We start from the raw sequence: 17,734 nt of genomic DNA on the forward strand, positions 1-17,734 counted from the left end.
AGTTGCTCAGGTTAGCCGAGAACTTGCAATCCTGCCTCTGCCTCTCAAGTACAGTGACTGGGATTATAGGTGTCCAGTTTAATGCCTTAATTTTTAAAGAAAGGAATCTAAATCAGCAAAATTTATACTTGAAGCTTCTAAAAAAATATACAGCCTTCACAGTGGAGCTTGTACTTAGCCCCCAGTCAAGTTGCTTCTCAGACCCGCCCTTCCTTGACAAACAGATGGAACAGAGCTGTAGACTTTGCACAGGAAATCAGAGAGGCCAGAGATGCAGACAGTGCTGGTTAACAATTGAGAAGGAACACTGTTTTTTAAATGACTTGACCCTTTCCCAGTAGAATGTTGAATGAGATGAGACCTGACCTCACTAAGACTTGGATTTTTAAAAATCGTATCTCTAAAAAAAAAAAAAATCATATCTCTAGAGGTATACCTGATCTGATTAATGCAAAAAGTATTTAATTGATTGTATGGATTTACAATTTCATGAGAAGGGAAAGTACATTATCTCATGTGCCAGATAAGATTTTTATTATTCTGTTTAGCTCTCTGCATGACCATATAAGATGATTGATATCCATTTTATATATAAGAAAGGAGCTGAGATTTCTCTGGTTAATTACCCTGTCCAAGATCACCTAACCCAAGGCTCCGTCCTGCCTGTCTCCTCAGTGGCATTGTTTGGCCTCTACAATGGGGTCTCCTGCCATCCACAAAAGAAACCTTCTCTCCTTCACTAGAGATATTCAAACAGAAGCTGATAACATCTGTGAGTTGTGTTCCAGAAAAACTCGGCCCACATTGTAGGGAGACTGGAGTGGGCGGTTTACTTGGGTCCCTTCCAGCTCCAAAATCTGTGCTCCTAACTGCGCTGGGCACGTAAGCAACTCCCCTTTGAGGGTGTGTGGCAGAAGTTCTCATGCTTCTTGGAGGGCACGCAGATAGGAGAAGTGTGGGCTTTAACATCAAACATGAGGTGTACCGAACCCTACAGCTGCATTCACATTTTTTCATTGTGAGCTTGTCTGTCCGCTCTATGCATTAAAATGTTTGGCACCCTGAATAGAGGATTTTCTTTTGCTTTTGTCAGGCAGCTCCTCTCCATAACCCTGGAAGGGTGAGGAAAGGCACCTTGTACCAATTTCTGTTAATTAGTGCCTTGTTTCTGCATTGTGTAAATAATTAATGTCAGCTACAGCCACAGCACCAGGCAGATTGTTGACTAAAAATTACAGGAGATCATTCTGTTTTCCCTTCTCAGAGTCTAGGCCAAGAGAGCCATTTCCTTGTTATATCCCTGATACAGTGTTTCCTGTTCTGTTTTTCCAATAAATATACCCTCTCTATATATACTTACATACTGTATTTCTTATTTTATGCCTCTCCTCTACCCGAATACAGATTCCCCAAGGGTAGGGATTTATATTTTTGCACTGTGTCCTAAGTCTCTAGAATAAAAGCCTAGCATATAGTAAGATTTCAATAGTGTGAGTGGATGCATCTATAGCACAGAGTTTTAGCCCAGCCTTTGGCTGTGAGAACATTGGAGAAGGTTTCAGCCCCATGCTAGATCAAAGTTCCCACGTCACATCTCCTGTCCCAAAGGGATCCTGTGTGGGAGAAACTCTGCTTGATTACTGGGTGTCATCTTCCTTTTCATTTCTAGAACTTGAATATGCCTTTTCCTTCCTTCAAAGGTCAGCTGTTTATTTGAAAGAATATTTATCTTACCCAGTATTTCTATGGGCTTTATAGAGGAAGGGTTTGAGAAGCAGAAATGGTTCTACCACTTAGTAGCTATTTTTCCTCTCAAAGATCCAGATTTTCACCTGTAAATACAGACCATACTGACAAACTCAGAGGATGGTTTAGAGACTTAAGACTTTTGTACCATGCCCAAATCTGGCAAATGCTCAGTACATAATAATACCATTTTTGCAAAGAATAACTCCTCCTGATTTCTGGGAACACATTGTACCAACAGGCTTTTGAAAATAAATGGGCCAGAAGTACACCATGGGCAACTCAGGACTTTGAAATGTTTGGGAACATTATGGGTTGTGTTCTTGCCTGCTCACATCGTAGCATCTGTGCAGTTGGTCAGAAGCAGAAGCTAAAAAGACTTCCCACTACTCCCAGCCCTTTTCCCACCATGTCACACATAGAAAACTGATAATAGGTAAGCAGATGAATCTTTTTCAGCCTGTAGCAACCTACCTGGCCACCCCAGGCTTTGCCCAGACTGTGATTTACTCACAGGGACCAATGTTTTGGCATACTAGTAGAAAACTATAAGACATCATTGAGTACAACTAAAAAAAAAAACCTATCTAAGTGAGTATAATAGCATATTCATGGATTTAAAAATTCAACAATGTAAAGATTCAATTCTCAGGGCTGGGGATTTAACTCAGCAGTATACGCGCCTGCCTTGCAAGCAGGCAGTTGTGAGTTCGATCCCTGGTACTGATAAAAAAAAAAAAAAGATTCAATTCTCCCCAAATTGATCTACAGGTCAATGTATTTCCAATGAAATTCATCTCAGGATTTTCACGCTTATTTTTTAACTGCTCTTTAGCGGAATTTAAAAAGCTAGTTCAAAAATGAGAATAAAGGAGCTTTTCTATTGACTATCAAGACAAGAAAATGATGGTAGTTAAAATATGATATTGGCACAAAGTAGACAAGTGAACCTATGGAATAGATTAGGACCATATGCATGAATAATTGATTTGTGACAAAGAACAGAAATAAGAGCTGGTTTATTCCAATTAATAAGATACCTGCGAGATTCACCCACATTGCTGTATCTGCAGTTCTTCCACTTTCATTGCACATATAAATGGGGGAGAATATTGGGGAGTATCTGCTTAAGAGATAACACACTACCTTGACTTCTAACACGCAAGCAAGATTCTAGTTCTTAAACTAGTCATTTCAAGGTGTTTATGACTACTTACTGAGCTATGCATTTTGCTTTACATGCCTTTCTCAATATATATTTGACAATGAGGTAGGGAAATAAGACAGTTTATCCAGGTATGGTGGTATATGCCTGTAATCCCAGTACTCTGGGAGTCCGAGGCAAAAGATCACAAATTCAATCAAGTTCAGCCTGCTCGTAATTTAGTGACTTAGAGAAACCCTGTTTCAAAGTAAAAAAAACAACTGGGGATATACCTCAGTGCAAAGGTCCTGGGTTTAACCTCCTATACCACAGAGGAAAGAAAGGAGAAAGAGAGAGAGAGAGAGAGAGAGAGAGAGAGAGAGAGAGAGAGAGAGAGAGAGAGAGAGAGAAAGAAAAGAGAGAAAGAGGAAAAGAAAAGAATTCATATAATCCCAGCTACTTGGAAGGCTGAGGCAGAAGGGTCACAAATTCAAGGCCAGTCAATGAGGCTTAGCAATAAATAAAAAAAAAATCAACAAGTAAAAAGGGAGGCTGGGGTGTAGCTTAGCGGTAGGTTGATTACTGAAAAAATAACAATACGTGTGTGTGTGTGTGTGTGTGTGTGTATGTGTGTGTGTGCGCGCGCACGTGCGCACAGGCAGAGCATACTAGAAGAATTAAAAGAAATAGGAGGTGACCTACCTGAGTGTTTCAGGTGTACTTGGTCGTGCCTGATCTATTTAAAAGTGGAAAGATCAATATCTTGGCTTTCCAATAACCTTCGAATGGCATTCTTGAGCACTCTGGGTAGAATCATTTGATCTCTCCACCTGAATTCACTGAAATTATAGGAAGATATACACATAACAGGGACAGAGCTGTAGCTCAGTGGTAGGGCCTTGTGGACGTGAGGTTCTGGGTTCAGTTTCTAGGACTGAAAATAAAAACACAAAAGTTAACATTTTTACCATTTTTGAGTGGATGATTCATTCAGTGGCATTAAGTCCTCTCACATTGCCGAGCACTGCCCATCTCCAGAACTTTTCTGTCCTCCCAAACCGAAACTCTGTGCTATCTACCCAGCCTTGCTCCCTCTCCCACCCTGACCCTTGACAAGCACAGTTCTATGTTTCTCTTTCTTTCTGAATCTGACCACTCTAGAAACCGAATATTAGTGAAATAATACAGTATTTACCCTCTGGTTCCTGGCTTCTTTTAGCAAATGTCTTCAAGGTTCACCCACACTGTAGTATGTGTCAGAATTTCCTTCCATCTGAAAGTTAAATAATATCTGATCCCACATATATACCATATTTTACTTATTGGTCCATGAATTATGAGTCACTTCCACTTTCTGTCTACCATGACTAATGTTTCTATGAATATAGAGATATAAATGTCTGTTCAGCCCCTACGTTCAATTCTCCTGGGCATATGCCAAGAGTAGAATTGCAGATCACACATTTAATTTTGTAAGGAGCCACATCCCATTTTCCACAGCACCCGTGTCATTTACTTCGCCACCAGCAATCCACAACGGTTCCCACTTCACATCCTCTTGAACGTAATACTGGTAATAACCTGTTTTTAATAAATAATTACTTATTCTTTGATAATGGCCATTCTAATGGGTGGGAGGTAACATCTAATTTTGGTTTTGATTTGCCTTTCCCTAGTGATTACAGACGTTGAACATCTTTTCATGTGGTTACTGACCGTATATCTTTAGGAAAACGTCTATGCAAGTCCACTCTCCATTTTTTAAAAAGCAGTTTATTTTTGTTTTTGTTGAAATTGTACCTCCTCAACCTGGGCAACTATTTTGAGAATAACAATACATAATATCACACCCATTGTCAAGTTCCTATCATCTTGTTTTGAAATTCTGTATCATTCCTGTTTTTGGTGTTGTTATTGATTATGATATTGATTGGCTTTTGTTGTTGTTTTTATTTGTTTGTTTGATTGCTTTTTTATTTTTCTATGCTTTTTTTCTCTTTAAAATAAAAAATAAAATTGTACCACCTCAGTTTTTCACTATGAAACAAAGACCCACTAGATACAAAGTGAGTTAGCCAAGGGCACAAGATTCTTGGCAGAGCCTCAGCTAAACCCTGTGCTTTGGCTTCTGGGCTAATTCTTTCCCACCATCCCAGGCTCCTTAGCCCCGAAGGTGCCTGACAGCTGCAAATGTTATTTCAGTTTCCTACTTGATTGTGCCACCATTACCTTGTCTTCTTAGTAGCTCCTTAACTTACTCCAAGCCTGGCACTTCAAGCTCTGGTGGTTTTCTGCCCCTGTCCAGAGTCAGTTTTATGACAGTCTCTCCTGCCCTTTCTTGTCTCATCCTCCACTGAAGAAGCAGCCTGTGTAATCAGTCTACAGATCAGCGGAGGAATTTCTCAGGCCAGGGTCCAGATGGGAGACTAAGTTAAATGTTTTATGAGTGTAAGGAATTAGGTGGGAGGAGCAGCACACACCCAGGCCCGTGTGACTGCTGATCAGAACTTTTTGGTTTTTAAAGCAACTGAGTGTTAAGACAGGGGAGGCCTGAAGACTTCTGGAAAGCTGTAAATTATTAACACTTATAAGTTGGATACAAAGGACATTTGAATAGTCAGTCCCCTTCTCTGCCTAGCCCCAGCTGAGGGTTCAGAATATATAATTTGCTTCTACCGAAAGAAAAACAGAGGTACAGAGCAATAACATGTCACATTTCAGGTGCTTGTATATACCAACATCCAGGCACTCTTAGAGTATGGATTAAAAGTGTCTACACTTGCCCATCTGAGAGATCCAGAAACAATCACAGGCCCTTGGGAGAATTGGATTCTGTCTTAAAAGCCAATTTCTCAAGGGTCCCCAGAGGACAGGAACAGGCTCGGGGGCAGAACAGCAAGGAAATCGCCAGGGATCTCAAGGCCCCAGCCTCAACTTGACCTCAGCCCTCACAGAGAGACTGCAGCCATCATACCCATCCAGACACAAAGAGCCAGTGAGAAAAGACAGGAACCAGTGTGGGGAGCAGAAGAAACTGGAGATTGATCATATGTATGGGGCTGGAGTGAGGCCCATCCCAAGAACAAAGAGCAACCAAGGCGAGCCACATGAACGAGCTGCTCCAAGAACACCAAGGGCCGAAGGCAATCCAAGCAAGCAGGCTGCTAGGCAGAGGAGTGTCACAAGACATCAACCTGCCAAATGTATAAATAAGTGTGCTGCAGCAGTTGAGCAGTTCCTTTCCTCCCATCTGGAGAGAGGGTTCCCTAAGCTTTCTACGTTTTGATTCTTGTCTTTATTTCTCCATCTTCCCACCATCCTTCTCCCCAGGAACTTTGAGAGTTGCACTGGACATGGCAAACCAGGAATAGCCTAGTGACCCATGTCTGTGGCATGATTTAAAGGACACCCTGCCTCAAAGTATGGCCTCCATCAGAGCTTATAGTGTCCTTGCCATTCTAGCTTGGAGAACAAACTAACCAATACCTGCCTTGTTTTCCCCACTGCTTAGATTCCAAAGTGCCAGGAAAAAACACTGATAGTACATTTTCTTCTCAGAGGTCTCAGGATGGGACTGATCCCATCCGGTTTTCCCCAGGGTGGAGTTCAGCCCGTGTGCCCAGCCAGCAGCAGGCGCTACAAGTCCGTGCTCTGCAGTGGATCCTTGCTGGAAACTGCCTTGTTTTTGCCCCTGGACTAAAATGTGATGGAGGGCAATGTGTTAAATTCTCGATTCAAAGAATTCAGCATCAAGAAGGCTTGGAATTCCTGGAGGCTGAGGAAATGTGGATGGCACAAAGGAGAACAGGCTAGTTTCCCCAACTCATTTGACCAAAGACAGAGGTTGGTGTGGGCTTGGGAAAAGATCCTACACTGGGACCAATAGGGGCAGCTCAGGGGTAGCACCCAGGAGGTGATGAGGACAGGCAGGTGGGCAACCTGGAGGTGCAGGGCTACGTGTCATTACGTGTTGTCCAGGAGACACCGTGGGCCTGAGGCAAGGGGAGGCACGTTCTATTTATTCACACAGTGTGGGGGTGCTGGAAATCCATAGGATGGGAAGTGCTGCCACCAGTCTGGTGTGTGCTGAAAAACCGAGGTTACCTAGTAAAGTCAACTGAGGAGCACGTGGCTGCGTTCAGGCTGCTGAGCCAGCAGCCCCACAGCCTGGTCTCCCTTCAATGGAGGCATGGCTGCAACTGAATCTGGCATCTTCTATGCCCAAGGAGGAAAAATAAACTCTTGAGGACACCACAGTATGAACCAGAATCATTCACTACAGATTAGGAATTAGAAGTGTAACTGAGACATTCTTCACAGGGCTGCTCTGTATGCTTAACACCAAAACCCTGCTGCCCCTGGCTCTGCAACAAAACAATCCTGACTCCCTCATCATATTATCTTACCAAAGACTTTAGGCTAAAGGCCAGCAGCAGCACGGGGTGGGGCTAAAATGCCCACACAGCTCTGCTCTGCTGTCAGTGCCCTCTGGCCCTGAATCTTCATTTTCAAAATATTGTCTATGCCAGGATGGCAGTTTACTCTTCTTGAGAGAGAAGCTGAGTCTCCTACCAGACTTCGGACCAGCAGGGTCTTCCATCCCCTTCTTCTCTGTCACCCTCTTCCACCATGTGCTTCCTTAGTCACCATTGCAATAATCACAAAGCAGGTGTGAGTCCTGCTTTAATGGGGCATTTTGATGGGGCTGAGGCTCAGAAGTGCTCTCCCCTGCCAGCACCCCACAAGCTCACACACACCAAGAGCCTCTGTGGGCACATCCAGGGCCACTCCAAGGGGAAGAACTACAGTTACTCCCAACATGCAGACATAGCCTCCCGCATCTTTATTTTCCAGAAGTCTGAGGTGGTCCAGTAAAGTGGAGAAGTGAATCTCAAGAGCTAAATGATCTCTGGATACTGTGAACAGACGAGGCTCAGAGGCTGGGGGCAGGTCTTTGCCCCACACTTGACAAGGGAGCCTGGCGATCTGGACTCTGTCAAAAGGACGGTCATGAGAAAGAAAACACCAAAGCCATGGCATGAGGGAGAATTGAAGGAACTGGAGACATTTAGCCCAAGGGAGAAATATGCTGAGCCCTATGCTCAGAAATATCTGCTGGCCCTATGCTCATTCTTTTACATATTTTTATTCATTTAACCTAAACACCAGTCCTATCATGTAAATTACCCCCATTCTCTAGATGAGGAAAACATAGGAAAGTGAAATGACTTAGGTCACGCAGTAAGTGATGGAATCAGAATGTAAATCGGTGGTCTGATTCCTGTGCCAGTGACTGAACCACTGACCATAGAGAGGCTCTGTGTAGAGGCCTTGGCAGAATGAGTAGCAGTGTTGGGAAGCCAAAGGGAGATCCAAATTCAGGGGGAAAAATGTTTAAATAACTCAAGTATTCAGCAAACTTGAATGGTAGTGATCAACACAACACTAGAGAGATTCAAGCAGAAGCAGCAAGGAATATTACATGAAACAGTTTGCAAGAATAACAGCAATTGCGCTGCACAACTCATTAGGAATATAACTTCTTGTCCAAGATTAGAAACCGCTGCTGGCCTGGCAAACGATGTTTTAACAAGCCCTTCTAGTGATTCAGATACACACTCCAGTTCGAGAACCACTGGCACAGAGACTAGACTAGCAGACGACTGTAGTCCCTTCCACTTTAGAAAATCTACAGTTCTACAGAAAATATAAACTATGATTTCCTTGCCCTCATGTTGAGTACTTGGTGCTGGTATCTTGAAAATAATATATCATTTACTAAATTGTGCAACTAGACTCACGCGTCTTAGACATTCAAAGGCCCACAGGATATATATTTGAGAGGCTGGGGACAGAGAGCAGTCTCAACTGTTGCAAGAAGAGAGAATTCTATAGTCCAGCCACCTCAGTTGCTTCATCTGTGTAATGGTTGATACATTGTGTCAACTTGAAAAATTTAGAATCTTAATTAATTTAGCAGTTCTACATACTGGGATATAGAAGATATGCCCCTGTGGCTGTCTAGGTTCCAGGATGTTGTAATGATGGAGTCATTGTGTCAACTTGACTGACTAAGGTTAACTAAGTGACTCTACAGGAGGTCCAGGTCCTTACTTTTTAAACATTCTCAGCCTATGCAAGAGGAGGGTACAGAGGTGCTGTGAATGCTAGACCCACGTGGGGCAGGTAGCTTGCCCACAATATAAGGAAAGAAAAGAGCTTGCTCCCCTCTCCCTTTTTGCTCTTACTGCTTTTGGTGTCTCCCACTGCCTGAAACTATTGCCCCTGTGCTATACCAACCTGCCTGGAGCCAGCTGATTGTGAACTGAAACCTCCACAAACTGTGAGCTAAATAAAACTTTTCCTCCATTAACTTTGAGTGTAAAATATTTTGTCTTAGCAACAAGAGAAAAGTAAATAACATAATTGGTTCCAAACAAGCTCCAGATGTCCCTATTCCTTATTGATTCGTTTGGTGTCTTTACCTAAAGAACAGCTATCTGCCCTTTTGAAACCTCACATTCTTTAAGAGGGTCTAGCCCACATGGTGATAACCTTTCTTTTTCCCACTCTTCCTTCCTTTTGGGTTTTCTCTTACCTGAGAACACTAGCAGCACTTGGCACACAGGAATGCAGTACCCTCCCGTTGGGAACAAGTCTGAGTTCAGTTGTGGCAACCTCGCAACAGCATTCCATAAGGAGTGATTGAAGCAGCCCCCTAAGGAAACTATGGATGCAGCTGTTGGTGATGAAAGATACTGCACATGGAGGAGAAGAACACCCCTGTGATTCACTTTCAAAGCCCTGAGGTCTTTGCAGAACTCTGGGTTTTTGCAATAAAGCCATGTGAAAATTTGTGTATCTGCTATTACTCAACTACCTCACCTTTGCATGTACCTTCACAGCACTATGATCTTTTAACTTCTTTTCTGCTCATCATACTCACTTTGCTTCATCAGTTGCTTCAGTTGGCTGATAAGGAATTCCGACCACCCTCGCTACCATCCTTAGCAGGAGAGGCTGGCACAGTCTCGGGGAATAGACAGATTCTGGGATTGATCACTGTCCCAGAGACAGCAAGGAGAGGAGACTGGGATACCAGAGATCAGGCCCACATTAGCAGTTTATGTTCATGACCCCAGGTTTCCTATGATGAGAGACATGGAGATGAGGTGAGAGACTCCCCTTCACAGCATGAAACTGACTCACTGTTCCCTGAAAACTAAACACTTTAATGAAATGAGGAGATACTTCTGAAGCTGGTCTCATCTGTCAGTGAATTAATTCAGCAGGGCCAACTGGATCAACTGCAAATCCCAAAGCACTATATACCCAGAATACCATGATGACAGTGACTAAATTAGTCATGAGAAATTTTCCACCCCCATGTACTGCTGAGAAGTCTGGCACTGGTTAGCAATCATGACAGGTGATTGCTCACTCTAGAACCCCATGGGGCTTCCTGTTGTCCTCGGTTCCCTCTGGCAGGACTTACAGGACTTACAAAGTAAAGCTTTTAATTCTCAGACCAATGGTCTTACCATCTAAGTGCACAGCCTTAGAGTTGAAGAATAATCATTGCAATCTCCCTAGTTATCAGCGATCTCAAAGAGCACAACAGAACGGATATGAATAGCAAAATAAAGTCATTCATCCAGTCATCCATCCTCTCAGCCCCAGGTTCAGGACTGTTTTGGCCACCCCCTCCCCAGCTCTGCCATGCATCCACTTCACTCCAACCTCTCGACAGCCCCCCAGTCTTCCTTATCTCCCAGCCTGGTGCTCTGTTCTTGGTCCAGCTCCTAATCAAAACTTACTCTAAGGAAAGGATTTGGCACCTTTATACTTAAGAGCACATTCTGGTTATATCAATCTTATATTTATTGTGAATTGTCTAGTGAAAAATCTTTGTTCTTCCCGAGATAAAGAATACAATTTCAAGAGGGCTGACATGGGTTTCTGGGATCCTAGCCTGTCTTGGCCCTCCCAGTGATCTAGGGAGGGCAACCCAAGGGCACGCCCTGAAGGAGCTTTACTTAGCCAAGCCTGATTTTCTTAGGCTGCTCTGAATCCTCCAGGCTACTCTTCTGTTCAGTGCTCCCAGGGGAAGCAATGAAAAGTTTCTTTTTTTTTTTTAATCGATACTGGGAATCAAACTCACGACCATGCGCTTACAAAGCAGGTGCTTATGCCGCTGAGCTAAAATCCCCAGCCCTCAAGAGTTACAATTTTTTAAAACTCATTTTATCTTAAAGAGAACAAAACCAAGCAAAATAAAACAGAATAAAGGAATCAAAACAAAACAGTATAAGTGATACAGGATTTCAAAACAAGACAATAGAAAATCAACAAAATTTTATTTTTATAAATAAAACAGAAGATGAAGAAGTAGTAGAAGACTAATATCTAAAATATATAAAGAGCTCAAAAAGCTTAGGCCTCCACAAAATAAAAGACAATTTTTAAAAAATGGGTGACTGAAATGAATAGACATTTCTCAGAAGAAGTACAAATGGTCAATATATGAAAAAATGTTCAGCATCACTGGCCATTACACAAATGCAAATTAAAACAACACTGAGATTCCATTTTACCACAGGAAGAATGACCATCATCAAGAAACCAAATAATAACAAATGCTGGCTAGCATTGATTATTTGATATCTTGCCTTTCTACTTGGTTGGTAGGAGTGTAATTGTTCTGACAACTATCTTTATGGAGTCTCTCTGTTATTTCATGTATTTTATTAATTTCTAAATGATATTCTGAGAAGAGGCTCCACATGCTTCTCCAGAACACCAAAGGGGCCCATGGCCCATTTACATTAAGGTTAAGCAGCCTTAATAGAAATATAAATGCCAGATTGAGGATTTGGGCTAAACCACTGAAGGAAATGAGAAATACCAGTCTTTGGGAGGAAAAGGCAACAGGAGGCTAGAGCCTAATTATATGTAGTGGCTATAAGAGAAAGAAATCAAAGTGTTTATGTTTTGAAGTTTATAAAAACACTTTTTCATGCTCAAAAAATCCCTAATTTTACTTACATTTTTTTAAAAGTATGTATAATAATCTAATGTTTGTCTGTATCTAATTAATGCTTGAAAATAGTATCACCACTAACCAGTGAACTGAAATATATTCAGCCTAAAATCTTTAATATTAAAGAGTCAGGAAATGAAAAATAAATTATTGTGTGCTCCTATCTTTCAAGTTTATCTTAAATGAGTAATATCTGTGTATGTATATCCTACATGAAGATATAGTCAGGGGTTACAAGGAGAACAATTACATATAGGGCACAGAATTTATAATATAATTTTATGATGGTCACTCAGAGTTAAATATGAGAAAGTATAGGAAATCTGTCCATACACTAAAGACCTAGGAAATCCATCTGAGAGCCTATATTCCACAGCAATGTCCTACATGAGTCCAGTTGAAGATCTAGAGCCCATAAGGCTCCCACAAGTCCAACTGGAGACCCAGAGCCCACGACATTGACTCATGCAAGTCTATTTTATGGCTCTGCACTGGAAAGGCCCAAAGGTCAGCAATGGAAACTAGAAAGTCTTTGTCAGCAGGATGAAGGATCTGTGCCAGTAGGTTGAGGTTTTTACACTACAGCCAAGAAGAAACACTCAAAATAGGGAACAGGGCTCCCCAAAAAGTACCACAGCCATCCTCAGTGACAAGGAGATCCCAAACTCCTCCGATGATGAGAACAGTTGAATACATATCAGGAAGCCAGCATGACAAACTTCTGAAGATTAAACACATCACCCACTCTGGAGCCAGGAAGCCATGCTCCAAGTAAGGACCAGAGCTCCTCAAAAGTGAAATATGGCCATTCTCAGTGACAAGGTCCTGAGCTTCTCCAGTGTTAACTGCTGAGATCGTATCAGGGAAGCCAGCATGACAAACTCCTCCAGGAGAACAAATGGCTCCAAACAACAGCACTTAGGAGAACCCACAATGCCGATGCACTTCCTCTCCACATCTCTTTTTATGCCGGCAACTTTTCTCAGGTGGGTCATCTATGCTCAGCCCTGTGCTGATTTAATTCAGTTGGTGTTAAGCTGACCACCAGTTTTTAATATATAACAGAGGACATACTCTTTCCTGAAACTTTCTGTGTTGTACATAATTGGGCTTCTGTTTGAGTAGCTTTCAGTCTAGGTGCTAAGGCAGAATATAACAATCTTATCTTTATGAAATCCTCAAAATTATATGACATAGGGGAAATAGTAATGGATTTTAAATCAAGTTTTCCAATCAAATAATTGTCTGGATTACAAGCAAGTAGTTAACCTTCAGGAGCTTCAATTTTGTCATCTACGAAACTGAGAAAATGACCTAGCATATGTCTTAACATTCTTTCTAATTCAAATTCTATGATTTGTTTGTTCCCACATATTTTCTTCCACTGTACATGGTTTTGAAAATAAATATTCTCTGGCATATCTACTTTTCTTATTATTTTTATAATAAGAGGATGGCTGTGGTACTTTTTGGGGATTCTCATTATTTTTGCATATATCCAAAATTTTCTGTGTCCTTCATATTTAAAGTATATAAAAGTAACTACTATGAGTTTGTTCATTATACAAAATGGACTGAAGGCCAGGGTCTGTCACTAGTCTTACTAGATAAAAATCCATACCACTTGTCAATGCAATTGTCCTAATGTTATCAATATCTTCTTTCCTGATAGTATTAGGAGACAAGAGTAGATAACTCACTTGTGGTGAAACACTATTTTGCTTAAATGGTTATGTTTTGACCTGTACTGTTTTATTGTTATATCCTCTTTTATCTCAATCTCCTTTTTATTATTTACTTTTTTATTTTTATCTTTTTAATTAAGGAAAAAATAAATTAAAAATAGCAGGATATATTATAGTAACCCACTTTGATTTCCTATTAACTTGATTTGAAACCCTATATTGCTCTCACCATTTTGTTTTGACTGATTTTCTTCTATTCTGTTTTGCTTGATAGTACCAAGTTCGAGAGTATAGGCAACAACTGTGAAGACAATAAGATTCATTATGACGCCCATTCTGGTTTGACCTTCTTTTGAAGTCCTGTAATGTCTCCAGTGTTTTGGTTTTATTTGTTACTGTTTTGTTCAATTTTATTATAACTGATGATATAGGCAATTCTTTTTAAGATAGCCAGAGGCATTATGGTAACCATTGTTGATCACCTTGTTTTTTGTTTTTACATTATGTATTATGTCCATCCTTTTGATTTGACTGACTCTGTTTTGTTATGTCACATTTGGTGTTATTCTCTTCAAAAAAAGTAATAAGAACTGTGTGCGTAATAAAACCGAAAATGTGTAATTGTCATTGTATAAAAGAGAGGAAAAGTTATATCCTGCATGTATATTTAAGTGTGTAAGATAGATACCCATATTACTGAGTTTTGTTGGATCATTGAACAGAACTGTTTGCAGTCTCACTGTTTGAATGTCCACTTTATATGCTTTAATTTTGTAACTTGAACAACTATTTCTAAAATGACAATATGTAATCTATTAACTAGTAATTTCCTACTGTTTATTTTTTCTGAAATTTTGTATAACTTGTACCCTTTTTTTTTCTGTTTCTCCTTAAATAAAATTAAAAAAAAAAAGAGTAGATATCCCAGAAATCTCATGTAGCAAAAATTTCACCCATGTAGCCTGTCCTTATCAAGTCTGTTCAGGCTTCCATGAAAACAAAAATATTGCTTCCATTCAAACAGAAGCATCTCTCGACACTGGGCACTGGGGTTGCCATAATACAGAGGGGAAAAGGCAGAGACTAGAGTTGACAGAAGATTGCAAGACCAATCAGAAATGTTGCCATAATCACCCTATAGAGAATTTGTAACTTGTCAACTATATAACTGCTAATAAACTCTGGGTTATTGAACATACAGGATTTAGAAGCACTCCCTTGATTAGCTACAAGATGTGATTTGCTCAAGCTTAATTATATACCTAAGGCTACAGAGAGACTCTGCATGTCATTGTCATTGAGACACTAGGGCTTGGAGAATAGCTCTTATCCCAAAGGTGACTGAACATCCTGCCACAGAGCAAAGCAAGACCTGGTAGTCTTGTACTATCAATTAAAAGCTTAACTTCAAAGTGACACACATCATTCCCTTTTAAGGCATTGTCCAGAGCTAGTCACATGGGTCCATCCTCTGCATTGATAAGGGTCCCAGTAGATGCTGAAAGCAACCAAAAAGTGCTCCAAGGACCTCTTGGGCCTAATTTCAGTTTCTTACTATTCTGATTCTATTTTAGGAAGGTCAGATGGTAGAGACTGAAAAGCAAGTTTTACAACCCCATTACAGCTGTTAATGAGAGCTCAGCTCTGGGACTGGAACCTTTGCTCCATTTTGTGGACAATCCACTACCAAGAGGTATTTGCAGAGCTTTAGAGGGACCCTTCCCGACTGAGAGGTTAGATTCGGCCTTTGGTGAGAGGAATTAGGGAGGCTCTTCCTCCCAATTCTGTTCCCACTAGCTACAGTCTGCACTTTCCAAAGCCCTTGGGCAAAGCACTAGGTTATTTCATTATCATGTTCCCCTGAGGGAGTGCAATATAAAGATGTGTGAGGTTGAACAAGGCCCAGGATGACGAGGTGATACAGGGCAATGGAACTCCCAACCTACTAGATGTTCCATAGAGCTTGAGTTCTCTAAAACCAAAGAACGAATTTTAAGAACAACAAAGATTAAGAGCAGAATATATTTATTGAGAGAAAGAGAGCTTCTGTTTGAGTGGGACAGAAAGGGTCCCAAGCAGGTTACCAGGGACTCTGCCTTTTTTAGGGATTTTATACAGTAAAATCATGAGGTGAGATGGGTCCAAGGTGGGGAAAAATGGGAACTCCCAAAGGGGATATAAGGTGGGACAGAACTGTGGTCAACCGGTAAGATTTATTGCTCAGGTAGAATCGATTAAATCAGGAACAAATTGGGAAGCAAGTCACCTAGCAAGCAGGCATGCTTAATAGCAGTGACTTTTCCTGTATGGGATTGGGATGGTGACTCCTGAATTCCTGAGGGTGACAGAGAACTATTTAGACTGTCATTTCTTAGGATGTGGGTGCATTTGCTTGATCCTTTATTTTGAGATCTGGCCCACAGCGGAAGGTGCCTGTCTCCTCTTAAGGTTACAAGACATTCCGTCCTTTCTGCCGGCTCGTTGAGGGCCTAGACCTGTCTGACTGCCTATACTGTTTCTAAATAACTCAGCTGCGGTACTGGAACGCAGGACTGCAGAATGATGTCCCTACGATGGTGCCCCCACCCTTAAAAAAGTGGGAGAAGGAGGTGTTTGCTCTCCTTTGAAACCTCTTAGCAAGCTGCCCGCCCCATCCAGACCTGTGGCCCACGCAGCAAAAAGGGGAAGACTCAGAGGTGAGGATACCAACTTAGGCCCACTCTCATCTTTGACCTCTCAGGAGCTCTCCACTTTGTACAAAGTGGAGGGGAGACCCGCCAACGTAGGGCTTGTATGGGGTCAGAAAGTCCCCAGAATTCCCAATGCCCCACATCTGCCTGGCGAGTCAGTGCTAGCTCTTGTGCGGGTTGAGTCCCCAACCCACAGACCCAATCTTGACACCCCTCCCCCCATCTCTACTACTACTTTAGCCCAATGAAGGGAAAGCTGGACTATGAACTTTGGGGTTTGAGCAAAGGGGTCATTTGGGCTTCAACTGGAAGGCAGCGCCACCTAGCGGGAAAAGTGCAGATCTAGAGGGAAAAGGCGCAGATCCTGCGCTCCGCAGTGCCCTGGCCAGGGCGCTCCCCATCCCAGACACCAAGGTCACTTCTTCAAAGAGTACCCTTGTCCCCAGATCCTCTCCCGCTCCCACTCCTCTTGAAGGAGCCACGACAGACTTACATGGTCTAGTTCGACTCATCCATAGGCACAGCGAAAGCCTGCCACTCCTGCAAAGAGATCGGACCTCAGCCCTTCAGCCGGTCTTGTATCTGTACCTCCGAGCCCTTCAGGGATCTGCAGCTCTCTGCTTGCAAACCTGCAAACCGTCCCTACCCCCACGGCGCTGCGCAAGTCCTCAGGAAATACGCCAAGAGGAGGACGAGAACTTACCATATCCCAGCTAGATATGCGCAGCAGGACTGTCTGTCAGAATCGCCCCAGCCTTACTTCACTCACTGTATCCTCAGGAACCCCAAGCCAGCAAGCCTGTCAAGGTCTGCCATCATTCCCAACTTCTCCTTTCCATTCCTTGATCCACTTCATGACCCTACTCCTATTGTTATGACAGTCCTCCTTGCATGACACCTGTTCCTGAATGGGATGGATGGTTGTAAGTACAGAGACAAAGGGAATTCCAATGTTTAAGAATGAGCAACCTTTTATTGCATTTCCTCATTTACTAACTGCCTATTTAAATATTCTTTCAGTGTGTCTAATAATTTTTTAAATTTTATTTTAGAGAGAACAAAACCAAGCAAAGTAAAACAGAATAAAGCCAATCAAAATCAGACAACGTAGGTGACACAGATCTCAAAACAAGGCAATAGGAAATCAACAATGGTTACCATAATGCCTCTTATTGTCTTCAGAATAGCTGTTCATACATTCAGACAGGAAAATCAAACAAAACAGCAACAGAATAGAACCAATAAAAATAAAACAATGAATGCAATATAGGATTTCAAAACAAGACAATAGTAAATACAAACTGGTTACCATAATAGATTTTGTTATCTCTGAAATAGTTACCCATGCCATCAGATACAACAAAATCAAACAATATAAAACAGAACAAAGCCCAAACAAATAACACAATTAGAATGATACAGGATTTCA

General features: G+C 41.7%; 1 protein-coding gene across 5 annotated transcripts in view; it reads right to left on the bottom strand.

Moving 5' to 3' along the window:
- The window catches only part of Pdzk1 (PDZ domain containing 1), a 47,241-nt gene extending 30,313 nt beyond the window's left edge, over window positions 1-16,928 (bottom strand). For 2 of the 5 annotated variants that reach the window (XM_063256840.1, XM_063256836.1), the window contains exons 1-2: window positions 4,086-4,153; window positions 3,593-3,824 (exon numbers count right to left, since the gene is read on the bottom strand). The gene's annotated coding sequence lies outside the window, so the exon portion shown is untranslated. Of the gene's footprint in view, window positions 1-3,592; window positions 3,825-4,085; window positions 4,155-16,798 lie in introns of those variants that run through there. The other 3 variants (XM_063256835.1, XM_063256841.1, XM_063256833.1) reach the window with 3 other exon arrangements.
- Window positions 16,929-17,734: the final 806 nt, after the last annotated feature.

This window comes from Cavia porcellus, unplaced genomic scaffold (assembly GCF_034190915.1).
Source record: "Cavia porcellus strain 051 isolate PalLab524CR breed Dunkin Hartley unplaced genomic scaffold, mCavPor4.1 scaffold_1, whole genome shotgun sequence".
In the NCBI taxonomy this organism is placed as follows: domain Eukaryota; kingdom Metazoa; phylum Chordata; class Mammalia; order Rodentia; family Caviidae; genus Cavia; species Cavia porcellus.